This window comes from Zootoca vivipara, chromosome 15, assembly GCF_963506605.1.
Source record: "Zootoca vivipara chromosome 15, rZooViv1.1, whole genome shotgun sequence".
NCBI classification, from domain to species: domain Eukaryota; kingdom Metazoa; phylum Chordata; class Lepidosauria; order Squamata; family Lacertidae; genus Zootoca; species Zootoca vivipara.
Window position 1 is genome coordinate 39,354,129 of NC_083290.1, and position 17,586 is coordinate 39,371,714.

Below are 17,586 nucleotides of genomic sequence, written 5' to 3' on the forward strand. Positions count from 1 at the left end.
GCTGGGAGACTGTGCTGTTTTATATTGCACGTATCATGAGTAGTAATATGCTTTGCTTTGGTGGGGCAGCCCTGTCTTCCTGACTCTGGTGTCACTACAGGTGTAGTCGGATGGCTCTGGGGCAGAGCGGCAGTGAGATTGAGGGTGAACAGATACACAAGCAGGAGAACTGGATTGGCTCTGCCAGTACATCTTTGCACCCCAACCTTATTGCTGCCCTGATCTGGACACAACCAGAGGCTGGGTGAGGGCTTACAGCTGACTGCAGAAGATAGGAGAGAACATTGTGACAAGAACTCCCAGAGGAACCTCCCAGACCACCAGGCCTCTTTGGGTCCAGCCCTTTAACCACCCTTGCCTCCAACCCTGCAACTTTCACCTGTGGGTTCCGGCATCAGATCGGTACATGACATCATCCTTGTGATCTGCAATGATGCCAGTGTCAGGAAAGTGCTATTATTGTTCCTCAGGGCAGGCACGCCAACTTCAGGGGGCCAAGCACCTTTTATTCTATGTGGTGGAATTGTAAGGTAGTAAAAGGAACTGGATATGGAACAACTGATTGGTTCAAAATTGGGAAAGGAGTACAACAAGGTTGTATATTGTCTCCCTGCTTATTTAACTTATATGCAGAATTCATCATGCGAAAGGCAGGACTAGATGAATCCCAAGCCGGAATTAAGATTGCCGGAAGAAATATCAACAACCTTAGATATGCAGATGACACAACCGTGATGGCAGAAAGTGAGGAGGAATTAAAGAACCTTTTAATGAGGGTGAAAGAGGAGAGCGCAAAATATGGTCTGAAGCTCATCAAAAAAAAAAAAAAAAAAAAAAAACTAAGATCATGGCCACTGGTCCCATCACCTCCTGGCAAATAGAAAGAAATGGAGGCAGTGAGAGATTTTACTTTCTTGGGCTCCTTGATCACTGCAGATGGTGACAGCAGTCACGAAATTAAAAGACGCCTGCTTCTTAGTTAAAGCTATGGTTTTCCCAGTAGTGATGTATGGAAGTGAGAGAAGAGAAGACTCCCTGGAAAAGACCCTGATGTTGGGAAACATGGAGGGCACAAGGAGAAGGGGACGACCAAGGATGAGATGGTTGGACAGTGTTCTCGAAGCTACGAACATGAGTTTGACCAAACTGCGGGAGGCAGTGGAAGACAGGAGTGCCTGGCGTGCTATGGTCCATGGGGTCATGAAGAGCCGGACATGACTAAACGACAACAACAAAAAGGATTTTGGGAAATCATATGTAATGAGTTGGAAAAAAAGTTTAAAATAACCTTTGCTAAAAACCTGAAGCCTTCCTTTTAGGAATTTCAGGTGCTGAAATCCCAAGGGAGCAGAAATGACTATTTATGTATATGACCATGGCTGCGCGGATGTTATTGGCCCAGAGATGGAAAGAAGATAGAGTTCCTACCGGAGAAGTATGGCAGATGAAGTTGATGGACTATGCCAAAATGGCTAAAATGACCGGAAGAATCAGAAATCAGGAAGACCAAAATTTTAATAATGGAGGAAAATTGTAACTTATCTTAAAGACCATTGTAAACAGTTAAAATCGTTAGTAGGATTGGAGTATCACTTGTAGTTTAAGGGTGAATTCTGGACACAATGGAGAAGTAAAAGATTTGGATCATTATAAAAGATGTGGGAGGAAATAATTAAAATAGGACCCACAAAGGGGAGGATGGAAGTCCAGGAGATGCCTTCGAATCTTGTTTTTATGATTTATGTTTGATATATATCTGTAAAAATTTGATCTGAAAAACCAAATAAACACATTTATATTTTAAAAAAACAATTCAGGGGGCCAAGGTGTCTTGTCCCCTCAAAATCTCTGGGCAAGGGGGTCAGGTCCCCTCTATGTTGAGGGGGTGGAGGAGGCTCCCAATGGCCAAGTCTTCCCAACTGCCAACCTCCTCCAGTCGTGCATGTTACACACGTCTGCCAAAGGTCTGGCACTCTGGTGTGACTTCTGCCCAGCCTCAAGTGCCAGAGCCAAATGGGAAAGTGCGCTGGGCTCATTAGCAGGGGCGCACCAGAGTACCGAAGCACTCTGGCATGATTCTCTGAGGAGCGCAATGTGCCATGTGCTTGTGACATCACGTGACAACCTCCCCCTCAATGTCGGGTGCAACTTGGCGCCTCTGCCTGAGCATATAAGATTCCAGAAGATCCAGTTGCTGAATTATTTATATGGAGTGGTTGAGTTGAATGACATTGATGCGGTTTCTAATTTCCCAATAGCACATAAGTCTATTGCTTGCCATTTGGGAAACATGTATTTCTCTGAATGCATTGGATTCGTTTTATTTATATCACCAGGGACATTGCAATCATGCTACTTGATTCTAAGAAGACAGGATGATGCTGAATAAATGTATACAAAGATGGCTTCTGTTTGCTACCTTTTGGAATGACAGGTTTCAGGATAATTTGACTGGATTCATGCATATAATGTAGACTAACTTTTTTTCTTCTGTTGAATTGGTTAAGAAATGCAACAAATCCTGCTGTAGTTTAGATGCTCTGCTTCTTCATATGCTGGGTGCTGCGAGAGTCATTATTTGTTTCTGTTTTCATGAACAGAAGTAGCTAAAAGAGATAAGGTGATCGGGTAGATCATAAATCTTGGACGCATTCAGCAGCCTCAGCTAGAGATGGGGGAATCTGTTCATTTCAGTTTTTCTCTGCTTCTCAGTCTTAAGTTCAGCCCTCCACATCAGTCCTCGGGAAGATCGAGGAGCACTTTAGTTCTTGTTTCCTCTAATATACACATTTTTGTATGCAATTTCCCCTAATATACACATTTCTGTAAAGCATTTTCCTAATATAAAGCGTTATTGTGTGATACTTTCACTAATATATGCATTTTGGTGCATATTTCCTCTGCTGTATGCATTTATGTAAATATTACTTGGGTGGAGAACTGTATTGCACATGTGAATTAGATAGGTTAGCCTTTAAATGAAAACTGAATCAAATTTCTTCCCCACCTCTCGCTCCAGCCATCAAGGACAATGGAGACAACAGGGTCTCTATCACTGGGCAAAGGGCTTTCAAAATCACATCAGTTAAGCTTGCCACAATTGATTCCAACAGAGGGCCAGTTTCTCTGTTTGCACTACAGGTGGAATCTGAGCCTTTAGTCTACAGGCCACCAGTTTCTTCTGCCTTCCTGCTCTCCACTTCTAATATCTAAAGTCCCTGTTTTCCCTGCCTACTACCCAGTTCTTGCCTCTATCCAGTGATAGCGGTGCTTGGAATGAACTAGTTTAGTTGAATAAATCTCTGAACTACACTTGTAATAGTTTGCCTAATTGCCAGGTGAACTAAAGGCAAATTAAGTTCATTTTGGTGTAGATTCTTAGTTCATCTTATAGTTCATTCTTTTCCCCTGTCTTCATTTTTTTCTATATAGGAAAGGTGAGCCAATAGGACATCCACAGAGGACATTACAAAGCAAAATGTGGAGGCAAAATTATAATCCTTATTAGGTAAATACAGAGGTGCTGCTGTTGCTAAGTGAAATATACTCAGAGTCCTGTAGTGACTTCATGCTCTTTATTGCAGCTTATAGAACAGTGAATGAAATGCCCCACAAACCTCAGGCTTTTATATACATTATTCACACAATGAGTCCCGTCTGATTGGCTCATTCTGCTTCCCTCCTGGAGCCTGATTGGTCTTTTCCTGCAGGCCAATCAGTTGCTGCATTCTACAACCTTACCAGCCTAATAGGCTGATTAACTTCTTCCTGGAGCCTGATTGGTCTTCTCCTGCAAGCCAATCAGTTGTTGCATTCTAGGATCCTACTTGCCTATTGTTCTAGGATCCAAGCTTAGTACATAACACTAAGGATGCTCAAGTCACTTGATAACTTTTGCTAAGCAACCAGAATGAAGGAATGTGAGGCTTTTCCTGCATCTTTTCTGCTGAAGAGATTCAGGAGGAACAACTTGCAGCAAGAAGTACAGGTATAGGAACAAAGCAAATGATGTCTTGTGCCTTTAACAGCTGTGTGTGGCAGGCGCAAATTAAACAGGGTAAGCCTTTTATGTTGTAGAAATAGAATTATCAAGAAAGCTTCACCAGTTGACATTCTATCTGTCAGACACCTTGTTAGTTCCCTGATTCACCTTTGGACCCTATACGACTGTACAGCAGCTTGTAACATTCTGAATACTTACCGTGTGTGTGCAGAGGATGAACTGGAACTGAAATAGTTTCGTTTGTAAAAGCGTGAACTTGAATGTAAACTAGTTCTTTTTTGGACTGGGTTTCGGTGAGGAGGACATAGAACTAGTTGCTTTTAAAAATGAAACTTCTAAGCACTGAGTGACAGGGTTTTAGGAATTGCACTTGAAATATTAGGTTTACAGTTCTGGAACATGTAATTGTTCTTGCAATCCCAGATGGCGCCTGTGCCCGTAAGTGTGGTTGCTGAATTTTAGGCTGGTGTATCTGCTGCACCTAATCCTGAGGAGGGCATACTTTGCAGGTGTCACTCATGTCTGTGCTACATCTAGATTGGGTACTGTAATGCATTTTTATGGGGCTGCCCTGGACAACCATTCAAATGTTACATCTGGCATGTGATGCATATGTGTACGTTTTAACCAATGCTGGTTTAATGGCACATAATGTTCCATTCTTATACCAAATTCACTTTTTTTATCTGTTCCCAAGCACAATTTAAGGTGTTGATTATCATTGTTAAATCCCTGACTGATTTAATGACTAGGGTAATTAAAATATCATCCCCATATGAAGCTGCCTATCCGCTGATATTGGCTGATAGTGTGTTTTTGTGTGCCCTATCACCTTCTGAAGCAGAAATATATGAGAGAACTTCTTCTTTTTCTCCCCCCCCCCCCGCAGTGGTACACAAGATGGGGAACTTGTTGTTCTTGGAGGTTTGGGTCAGCTGCCTTGCTATTTAGTTTTTAAAGTCAGCTGGTAGCTTGTTGGATCAGTGAGCTTTTGGTTTATCTGTTGCTTTAATGTGACTCTATTGCTTTGATACTTTCTGTCAGGAGTGGGACAAAGGCAGCCTTCCAGCCCTCTCTTCTGGGACTCACAGGCCACAGCCACCCCACCTGTTCCCCAGGCCACACACACTGCTGGTCCTGCTTTGCACCCACCTTGTGTCATTTTGCCTGGCTGGGATGTTTCCTTCAACTGTGGAAATGCCTCTTGCTTGCCTGGAGGGAGGAGAGAGCGAAGTGTGCACAGAAACCAGCCTACGGAACAAAACTTTGCCTTACCTACATTTGCTTCTGGCCTCACCCATCACCAGCATTTGGCTCCTGAGCGGTTGCCCACAAAGAAATGTGCCATTTAGGCCGAAAATGTGTCCCAGCCTCTGCTTTATGCACCGTTTTCATTATATTTTGTTATAGTTACTTCACGGTTGTTGTTGGGATTGCTTTATTTATTGCCTGCTATTGGCATGAATTGCCTGCACAGTTTCTGCTGGAATGGGAAAGGCCTGAAATAAATCCCCAGACATGTCATTTTGCTCTCTGTGCTTCAGCCGCTTGGCAATGAAGCCATGAGTTTGTCCCTGCTTTGCCTCCAAAGGGTGGTCTCAGTAACTCCATGCCCATTATACAGATCGGCTACATTCCTGGCGTTCCCATTGGACATTGCTGTTTGGTGAATCCTGCTGAAAGAGTTGCTCCTTGTACCCTCTTCAGTTAGGCCGCAGTTAAAAGCTCAGTTAAATGAGGACAATGCCCCAAATGGGTCTTCCTTTTGAGTAGACATATTGGATTGCTTTGTGAATGCTGCATCCAAAGGTCTGGAAAGGCCTAATACTCTATTCCATGGTACCTTGAGAACTTCTGCTGTCTCCCTTCTGTTCCTCCCTTCCAATACAGTGTGCATTTCTGTGGCAATGCTGACATCTATAGACAAGCATGGGCATTGCAAAAACTAGAATAAAGTAAAGCTGCCAGCTGAATACAGCTGGCACAGATCTGCGACTGACAACCACAGCTATTCTGTCCATGTGTTTCAGTATGAAGACAGACAAAACCTTAATAAAACAATGAGGTCAGTCCTCTTACTGCATTTAATTCACAAGGAACACTCTGTTTGCTATTTAATGCTATGAAGAAAAGGTAATTAGATGCTGGTTTGTGCATATTGTTGAGAGGGTCGAGCTGGTCTTTAATCCTCCCAAAATGCAGATGAATTTTCAGGATAACTTTTTAAAAGACAACAACAACAACAACAACAGCACAGCAGATTCATAGTGGCAGGGGTAAGGTAAAAGGTAAAAGGTAAAGGGCCCCTGGACGGTTAAGTCCAGTCAAAGGCAACTATGAGGTGCAGTGTTCATCTCGCTTTTCAGGCCAAGGGAGCCAGCGTTTGTCCACAGACAGCTTTCCAGCCATGTGACCAGCATGACTAAACCACTTCTGATGCAGTGGTGAAGGAGTGAAGGCCAGAGGCCTACCTTGGAACACTGTGAGAGCCAGAGGAACTCCATTTTCAAAATCTCTCTGTCTCTGATAGAAAGTAAATTAGACAGCACTTCTCTGTTTGTACCTTTCTCTGTAACCCATTGCAAAAGGAAGTTAGCTTAACCGCAAGATGTTCTGTTCCATCTGAAGAGGATGTAGCCCACCACAAAACCACAAGCTCTAAGTAGGGCAACCACAATTGTGCCTGTAAAATTCCAGATAGACACGTGTATGAAGGTACCAGGTACATAACGCCATCTAGTAGAGTTGGGCGGATGACTTTGCATCTTGGAGTGCTCTCTCTTGATTGGTTGATGAGATACTGCAATAAGGCGGACCTTCACTCTATAAAATCTCTCTGTACATGGACAAGGGTCGGGCAGAATGAGGAATGGTCTTTTCCCCTGCTGCTCCATATTGCTTTGTCTGACAAACCAATAAATCTGTTAAACTGCCTGAGATTTCGTCTGGTCAATTTGGGAAGCCAGTCATCCGTATAACAATGGGACACTGTGATGAATGCCAGAGCGTACGGAAATGCCGTTTACCTTCCCACTGCAGCAATACCTATTTATGTACTTGCACCATAGCTGCCAAGTTTTCCCTTTTCTCACGAGGAAGCCTATTCAGCATAAGGGAAAATCCCTTAAAATAAGGGATAACTTGGCAGCTATGACTTGCACTGGTATGCTTTTGAACTGCTAGGTTGGCAGAAACTGGGACAGAGCAATGGGAGCTCACTCTGTCATGTGGATTCAAACCGCCGACCTTCCGATTAGCAAGCCCAAGGGGCTCAGTGGTTTAGACCACAGTGCCACCTGCATCCCTTTGTGGCGGAAGTAGCAGAGCAGGGGTGGGGAAACCTGTGACCCTCCATATGTTATTGGACTCCATCTTCTATCAACCTCAAGAGAGTTGTAGTCCAACAATATCTGGAGGACCATAGGTGCTCTGCACTAGAGTCCACTAGGGCACTTAATCTTAAATAAAATTTCTATTCTATTCTAGTCTTCTCTAGCCTAGTCTATGTTAATAGTGCATGGAAAGAGCAGGACACGATCTTACTGGAACAAGGTGAGCAAGCTTGAGGAAACAGAGTTCTTCTTTTCCCACAACAAGTTGGCTTTATACATGCATGAATGTTCACACACAAATAATTCAGCCATTAGGGAACCTGGAAATAATATGTCGGAGATTCACCTTGATGATTAATTGCTGAATCAATAACATTAATTCTTGTATCTCTACATAAAGTTCAGAGTAGTAGGCAGTAATTGGGAAGTTAATTCTGCACATGGGGGCTTCTGTACTGGTGCTTAAACTGTTTCCCAGATGATCAATCTTTGCAGGCTCCAAGCAGTGTTTTCCATCCTGTGCAATATTAATGTATGTTGCTAATATTCTGATATATCTACATGTTGTCCAAAGGGAATGTTCCATTCAGTGGCAACTCTAAATATCCTTGCCAGGGAATAATCCCCATTAAACATGGGGCTTACTTTTACGTAACCATGCAGTGAATTGCATTGGCTGCACAGGGAATAGCGCTTGCTCTGGGCGACCAGGTTTGTGTTTTCATTTAACCGAGTGTAGGCAGGCTGCATGTTCTGGTGCAAGAGTGGGGAGAGAGCAGCTGCCTGAGGATGCTGGGGGGACAGGCTGCACAGTGGCTGCGAGGGATGGATGAATCTGACAATGTCTGTTTCTGCGTTTCACATCCCCCCCCCAATTGATAAATTAACTTTGCCACATTATCACATCAGTTTGCAAGTTTTTGAAATAAGAAGTCAACAGTCGGAGGCAGCATGCTTCAGAACATCAGTTGCTGGACACCCAAGAGGTGGGGGAGAAGGCTGTTGTGCTCAGGTCCAGCACTAGGAGAACAGGATGCTGGATTAGATGGGACACTGGCCTGATCCAGCAGGCTCTTCTTATGTTCTCATGGAAATTTGTCAGCATTTTATTACACACTATCAGTACCCAGCCACGCATTGCTGTGGCTCATCCCTGTGACTCCCCCACCCCGTCCCAACCCATGGCCTATCCCAATCCCGATCCCGGCCTCCCCCCACCCCCACCCAGGCGAGCCTGCACCTCCACTCAGCCCAGTCAGCAAACCTGAGCTGAGCTGCTTTGGAGAGGGAAGCTTTTCTAGCTGCAGTACCAGTGGTGTCGCCGCTAGAGGGAAATGTTTTCCAACCTCTCCTGTTCCTGTTTTTCTGGTTTTTCCACTCCCCCCCAAAAACCATGTTTTTACCTGTGATAGGTGTGGCATCTGTACAATCAAAGTTTATACAAACATTCCCGCTGAGCACACACAACCTGGCATTTTACATTTTTATTTATATAGATTTCTCCTAGTTTTGTGCGCAATTTCCCCTAAGTTGCATGTTTGCCCTGATGTAATTAGGGCAAGCAATTTCCCCTGATATAATTCAGTTTTGTATGTTATTTTTACTAATATATATACAAATAGCACACACACACACACACACACACACACACACACACACACACAGAGAGAGAGAGAGAGAGAGAGAGAGAGAGAGAAATTATTTTCTATACTGCCCTTCATCTGAGGATCACAGGACAGTTTACACAAAAATACATAATAGAGTAAGAAAATACAAAAAACACCCACCAGTTTAAAGGGCCATAGATTGATTAATCAACCAAAGGCCTAGGAGAAGAGGAATGCTTTTGCCTGGCGCCTAAAGAGAGCATACCACAAGCAGGGAACAAATGTAGAAAGGTACCATTCTCATGTTGCCACCCTCTGGACTTCTTGTGGAGGCACATGAGGAATGGCCTCAGATGGTGATCTCCGTGTCCCAGTCGATTCATATAAGGAGGTATTGCGGTCCCACACTTTGAATTGGGCCCGGAAGCTATTTGGCAGCCACTGTAATTGGGCCAGAATTGGCGTTATGTGCTCATACCGCCTTGCCCCAGTGAGCAACCTGGCTGCTGAATTCCAGCTGACCTTTCTGGACCATCTTCAGAGGCAGCCCAATGTATAACATGTTGCAGTAATCTAATTTAGAGGTTATATGCATTTTGATATTTATTTCCTCTAATGTATGCATTTGTACACTTTCCCCACTTTTAGTTGGAGATGTGCATTGCATTTTTTTTATAAAAAAACTGTGTTCTGCTTCATGTATTAGTTTCTATATGGATTAGGAAGGCTCATGCTTAAAAGGTGAGCAAAAACCTCAGTCCTGGAGCCTGAATGCAGCCCTCCAATATTCTTCCCAGGACCTACCCGTCACTGGTTTTGCACACTCCAGTTGCTTTTACCTAGTTGGAATGCATGTAGAAATTAGCCTACTGTGTAAAGGAAAAGTTTTCATTTGTTGTTCCACCCATTTTTGCCTCTGGGCCTGGCCGCCACTGAAAGGCTGCCCGAGAGGAAATGCAGCCCGTGGGCTGAGAAAGGTACCCTATCCACATTGCCTAAGACTGCGTTGAAGACTGTCTGGAAACTACAGCTGACTTGAGTTTCTCATGGCAATTTCATACGATGAAATTTGAGGCAGTATCCCACCATACAGTTATTTCCTGCCGTTTAAAATTTAGTGTGACATGGCAGTATATTGATGGAAAAGCCGCAGTTCCAATATGCAACAGGTAACGCAGCATACAAGGAGTGTTAGAATCCAGGTTGGAATTGCCAGCATTATAATCAGGAAAACTAGCGCAACAATCGCCACGTCCAAATGCACCCACGATGAAAAACATCTGCACATCCAGTGCTTTCAGGGTTGCCAGGAACAGTGTCTTTCAGCCATCAAATGCCCGGGTAATCAGGAATGCTTTCTATCTCCTCCTGGCAGATGCAACTTTCCAGGGAGGGCATTCCAGAAATGGGGAAACCACCACTGAAAAGGCCCTGTCCTGGATCAACACCAAGGACTGCCACCTCACCTGCCAATTGTAGTGCCCAATGATACTGGGTAAGAGGAACACACCATCTGACTTAGTATAAGGAAGTTTCTACTTGTTATATTCCTTATAGCATCACAAGATGGTGTAAATGTGCAATACTGTTTTAAGAAAGAAGACAACCTTTATCTGGCAATCAAATTGAAGGCACACAGAAAATCATGGGTTTTTGGGGGGGCACTCATCAGTTTATTTTGGGGAATGGTGTGTGTGTGTGGGTCTCATCCCCCCAAAGGCATAGCCAGGGGGCAGCTGCCCCCCAAGATCAAGTACAGTGGAACCTCGGTTTATGAACACCCCGGTTTACGAATTTTCGGTTTACGAATGCCGCGGACCCATCTGGAACGGATTAATTCACTTTCCATTACTTTCAATGGGAAAGTTCGCTTCAGTTTATGAACGCTTCAGTTTATGAACAGACTTCCGGAACCAATTGTGTTCATAAACCGAGGTACCACTGTAAAACAATAGAAATACTCAACTAACTGACCAATTAGGTCAGTTCCGCCTCCTCTAACAAAAGTCCTGGCCCCCATAAGAAAAATCCTGGCTACCCCCAGGTGCTGCTGATCTTAAAATTTTAAGTCCCTCACCTGCCTTTGCTGGTTGTGCCTATAATGACATGGGAGGCAAGAAACAGAAACATCAGAATTGCCTTGCACTCTGTAATGAAGCTGGTGGCCTGTAGATGTCAGCATTCCCTTGTATTTCAATAGTAAGGAAGACTGTCAAAGGGTGAATGCTACTTCATTGTTCCAAAGCGTAGAAATGTAATAACACTGGCTCCCTCACAACCATGGTGTGGCTGCAGGGGGAAAATTAGGATGCGTTATCAGTGGAGTCATAACATGCTGAGAAAGGTTTAAAAATAAAATTTTAAAGTGTGATGAGAAACACATGCTTCCCCCTTAGTCCTGCTTAATAAAGACATAGCTTCTTCTTCTTCTTCTCTCTCTCTCTCTGGATCACCTGTGAGGTTTTCAGAGCAGGGGGGCTCTTTTGAGTGAAGCTACACAATGAGATGAGAAAAATGTGTAGATTTGACGTTGTTTGTAAGCAAGGGGTGCTGAGTTGCAGTAGAGGTAACAGCTAGGAGCTTTTATTCCCCACCCTCCACTTCATTCACAACTAAGGTAAGAAGGCAGCAATTTCCATTATGACCTATATTCACCACAAGCAGCACAGTTTCCATTAAGAGAACAAAGGAAAGGGGGCTCGGTGTGAGATGGGAAATGGGTGGGTCCACCCTCTCTCCCTTAACTCAGAGATAGTTAGAAGGACAAAGGTTGAATTTAGAGAGTTTGCACAATAGCTCAGTTGGTAGAGCATGAGACTCCTAATCTCATGGCCATGAGTTTGAGCCCCACGTTGGGCAGAAGATTCTTGCATTGCAGGACTAGATGACGCTCATGGTCTTTCCAATTCTACAGTTCTATGATAGTTTTTATGAATGTGACCTAGAAGCAAAGAAGCAAGCAGAGAGAGAGAGAGATGGCAAACACCATGCCAGATCTCTGCTTGAATCCAAGGCTGTGGTTATGGGAGAAACAAGACCCTCTTTGGATGCTGATGCTATGAACTCCTCCATTGTAGGCTCAGGTTGTATATATATATGTTTAAATAAACCATATATCCTAAAGACACTGCAGTCTCCATTGTGCCTCATTTCCAAAACAAAGAACAAACCCTGGGTAAGTGCCAGGAAACCCTAGAATCTCACACCGCTCAGAGATTAGGATGGCTTGCAGTACTATATATACAATTCATGTGGGGACAAGAAATGCAATTCATTGTGTGTGTTGAGACAAGCCACTCCAGTTTGTTGCAGCATACCTCACATGGCCTCAGGTCATTGGTCCACTCATCCCTGCACTGCAGGGGCTTGGACCAGATGACCCTTGGGGGTCCCTTCCAACTCCACAATTCTATGATTCAACTGAGTTCATTATTGATTACATTGACTGGAAGCAGCTCTCCAAGGTTTCAGGGCTGGAGGGCACTGTGTGGAGATTCTGGGGGTTGGACATGGAACTTTGCCACTAAACTATGACATCTTCCCAATGTGCACATTGGAGGAATCTGTAAAACCCATCTCCAAAATCTAACTGAAAGGCAAAAGTGGAGATGGCATTGATTAACCAAGAATAAGAACTGCTGGAGCATATAAGTCTGTGAAGGGCGGGTGGCACTGTGGTCTAAACCAATGAGCCTCTTGGGCTTGCCAATCAGAAGATGGACAGTTTGAATCCCTGCGACGGGGTGAGCTTCCATTGCTGTCCCAGCTTCTGCCAACCTAGCAGTTCAAAAGCATGCCAGTGCAAGTAGATAAATAGGTACCGCTGTGGCGGGAAGGTAAACGGCATTTCTGTGTGCTTTGGTTTCCGTCACAGTGTTCCGTTGCGCCAGAAGCAGTTTAGTCATGCTGGTCACATGGCCGGAAAGCTGTCTGTGGACAAACGCTGGCTCCCTTGGCCTGAAAGCAAGATGAGCGCAGCAACCCCATAGTTGCCTTTGATTGGATTTAACCATCCAGGGCATAGGTCAGCAACATCCGGCCCACAAAGGCCATTTATCAGGCCCATGGACTGCTCGTGAACCGAGCGGCCTGCTCGGCGAGTCCCCCGCACGCTGCGCTAAAACAGTAAAGCGCGGCTAGAGGACTTGTCGAGCGGCGCCAAAAATGGCACCTGCGCAGACGCTGGAAATCACGTTTGTGCAGCCGCGGACATGCGCAGAAGTGATTTCCGGTGCCGCGCTGCCCATCTCCGGGACGCTGCAAATCGCTTCTGCGCAGCTGTGGACATGTGCAGAAGCCATTTCCAGCGTCCCAGACATGGGCAGTGTGGTGCTGGAAATTGCTTCCGCGCAGCCACGGACATGCGCAGAAGCCTTTTCTGGTGCCGCATTGCCCATCTCCAGGACACCAGAAATGGCTTCTGTGCATGTCCCTGCACATATCTGGCCCACGGACGATAGCCGGAAAACGTTGCCGATGCCTGATCCAGGGGTCCTTTACACACACACACACACCTACACCTGTGGTAGAGGAGAGCTTCACTTTGAGCAATGACTTCCACATTCTCCTCTGCCTGGTGCTTTTCATGGGTTTGCCTAATCTCTGAGAACACAATCCTTTTTACCACTGACAGGGCCTGGCAGAAGTGTTCCAAGCACAAGCTTTGAAACTTTTCTAAGCCTCCTGCTGTTGTGATAACTGGGGGAGCGTTCTTCACATTTATATTATGAAGTTCCCTGCGATAACAATCCACGGCAGCCATTTCATTGCTTGTTTTAAAGTTGTTTTAAAGTATGGGGGAATGCAGAGGCACGCTGCTCGGTGCTTTGGCAATTAAGGCACCATGTGTACAAGAGCTGCTCTGGCAAGGGAGTGGGGATTTGTAATGACAAAAACCACTGTTACATGCAGAGAACTCTGAAAATCTGCTGCTTCCTAGAGGGACATCAATGCCATTCCCTGAACCCATTGCCTGGCATTATCGCGTTTCACAGTTGCATGAAAGTATCTGAACAAACACAGCCAAGAAGCTTTGAAAAATGTTACGAGCACCACCTACACCTTGCCTGCAAATGTCAACAGAAATCAAGGGGTTCATTTCCTATGCAAGCAAATTGTTCAAAGCGAGCATCCCTGCTGTTTAAACCGGAGGGAAATCATTCTTTGCGGTGCTACAGGATCTGCAAAAATGAGCACAAAGCTAGATGAACAAAGGGACGTAAACTCTGGGCAGGTGTCTCATAAACAAAATTTGCCTTTGCTTGGCTGGCAGGATCTTTGGCTCATGACAAAGCTGTTCCTCAAGTTCACTGCCTGTATAATATTGAAGGAAAACATCATGAAAATGATGTACAGGTGGCATCTCACGCCCGTCAAACTGGCTAAAATATATAAAACAAATAATAAGAAATGTTGGAAATGTAATATAAAAGATGGGGATTTCTACCATCTTTGGTGGACGTGCAACAAGGTAAAGATCTATTGGGAATTAATCTACAATGAATTAAAAAGATTATTGTGTTACACTTTCCCAAAGAAACCTGAAGAAATGCTGCTGGGTATACTGGGGAGGGAGATTAAGAAGGAAGACCAAAACCTCTTCATGTATGCTACTACGGCTGCGAGAATCGTCTTAGCCCAAAAGTGGAAGACACCAGAGGTCCCAAGTGTAGACGAGTGGAGAGAGAAAATGACAGAATATTTAGAGTTGGCCAAAATGACAGGAAGTTTAAGAGACCAAAAAGAACAAAGGTACCGAAAAGAATGGAATAAGTTTAGGAAATATTTGAAGGATTATGTCAGATGATTAAAAACACTAGTAGAATTACATTTAAAATACAACAAAGAATTATAAAGCCATTGTCCACAAAAAATATAAGTAAAACTACGTGTTAAATACAGATGAGAATAAATGGAAAGAACATATATATATATATAAAGGGAAATGGACAGGCAAGAAAGAGTATGGCACCGAAAACGGTGAAATTATAAATAAAACCAAGAAAGAAAACAGGAGGAAGTCCAGTTCGAAAGAATAAGTGGAGAAGATGAACGCTATAAGAGAAGTAAAGATAAATATGACACAACCAAAGTTTGATTGTACAAATGTAAGTTTATTGGAGAGGTACACAGATTTGTATGTTTGTTTTTATTTCTGTATGTATATTAATTTTATTGCTGTATGTACCTAACTTAGAAATGTTTAAATAAAATAAAAAATGATGAAAAAAAAAAAAAAGACAAAGCTGTTCCAAATGCTTTGCTTAGAGTTGAAATGTTGGGGGTTAATTCACTTTCCATTGAAACATGATGGACTATGCAGAGGATAATGGTGATAGATGGAATAGCCCATTTGGTTATTTGAGCTGTGCATTGCAAAACTGTATTATCAGTGGTTCCCAATTAACTAATTACTGAGGACCCCCTGTTTTTCAAAAGCCAGGTCACGGATCCCCTACTTTTGAAATTTTTTGATAACTCTATGGTAGTTACCTGAGCAAAGCAATTTTTTGAAGAAAATTAGGCGTAGTCCCTAATAAGCCATGGATTTTATGTCTACTACCCTGTTTCTCATATTTTAAGACATATCCATAAAATAAGCCATAGCAGGATTTTTAAGCATTCAAGGAATATAAGCCATACCCCGAAAATAAGACATAGTGATAGGCGCAGCAGCAATGCCGGCCGCGGCAGGAGGAGGAGGAGGAAAAAAATAAGACACCCCCTGAAAATAAGCCATAGTGTTTTTTTTTTGAGGAAAAATAAATATAAGACGGTGTCTTATTTTTGGAGAACACAGGTAAGAAATAGACCAAAAAGTTGTGGTATTACCATGCAAAAATGACTAAAAAAGATTTAGTTGGGGGGAGACAATTTTAATTTTATTAATATATATTAATATATAGTAAGGTAAAGGTAATGGGACCCCTGACCATTAGGTCCAGTCGTGACCGACTCTGGGGTTGTGGCGCTCATCTCGTGTTATTGGCCGAGGGAGCCGGCGTACAGCTTCCAGGTCATGTGGCCAGCATGACAAAGCCGCTTCTGACGAACCAGAGCAGCACACGGAAACGCTGTTTATTTTCCTGCTGTATTTATTTATCTACTTGCACTTTGACGTGCTTTCGAACTGCTAGGTTGGCAGGAGCTGGGACCGAGCAATGGGAGCTCACCCCGTTGTGGGGATTCAAACCGCCAACCTTCTGATTGGCAAGCCCTAGGCTCTGTGGTTTAACCCACAGCGCCACCCGCGTCTATATATTAATATATAGTACAAGTGAACAAATTATGACATGTCTAGCAGCTACTTTTGTTTGTTTGTTTGTTTGTTTGTTTGCCACCCATCTGGCTGGGTTGCCCCAGCCACTCTGGGCAGCTTCCAACAAAATATTAAAAACACACTCTACCTAAATGCAACGGGAGAAATCATGCCTCCCAGAGGCCTGTGGGAAAACCACAAGCAGAATTCGAGCACAAGAGCCTTCTCCCCTCATGTGGTTTCTGGCAACTGAAACTGAGATAGTCTCTAACCATGAAGCAGAGCACAGCCATCAAGGCTAGGAGCCATCAACAACCCTCTCCTCACTGAACTTCTCTAATCCTCTCTCAAAGCCATCACTGCCTCCTGCAGAAGAGGGTTCCATAGGTTAACTACTGTATGCTTTGTGTGAAGAAATGCTTTCTTTTGTCCGTCTCAAATCTTCCAACCTTCAGCTTTGCTGGGTGTTTCTGAGTTCTTCTGTTATTAGAAGGGACCTTAGAAGGGAACTCCACAATTCTATGATACGGAGTAAAACTTTTTACACACTTCTATCACATCTCTCCCTGCCCTCTAAATTTACAGTAAAAGCCCCAACCTTTGATCATTCTGCTCATCCTTTTCTGAACCATTTCCAGCTCTACAATATCATTTTGGTATCCCATGTGTAATTGCATCGTAAAATTGAACAACAGTATTAGTATTATGATATCAGGAGTTTTATTTTCAACCCCCCCCCCCCCAGGGCCGTCTCTAGGCCAGGGTCCGGTGGCGCGTGGCAGCAGGGCGCCAGGCCACCGGGGCGCCACTGTGCCCGCTGCGCTCGCTGAGAGGCGCGGCGGAGGCCGCCCCAGGTGCAATGGATGCAGCCCCAGACGCGCCTCTCAGCTGTTCAGTGGCTTCAGACCGCTCTCCAGAGGTGCGCACAATCCTGGGGCCGCCTCCGCCGTGTGCAGGGGCGTCGCAACAGGGGGCGGGTAGCGCCCCCTGGCCCAGGGCTGGCCCTACGGCGAGGCTGGGTGGCGCAGGGCGCTGGCCCTCCATGTGGCAGCCGCGCTGCGCCCGCCCGCCCCTCTGGGAAACGGGGCGGGGGCGCGCCGGAGGGATCCGCCGCACCACGGCGCCAGGTATGCTTAAATTGGCCCTGCCCCCCCAATAATCTCCAGCATGGAATGCGTCTTTTTCCGGTTGACATCTTCATTGAGCAATACACCATGAAGCCATGGTCTCATTCCTGGTCAGTCACTGCCAGTTCAGACCTCCTAGGAAGACTTTTTTTGCCCCAGTGTGCATTGCTTTAGACTTGTTTACATGGAGTTGCATTTGCAATTTTATTGCCAGGTGGCGGTGGTGTGTTGCACATTCCATCAGCATAAACAGGGCTTC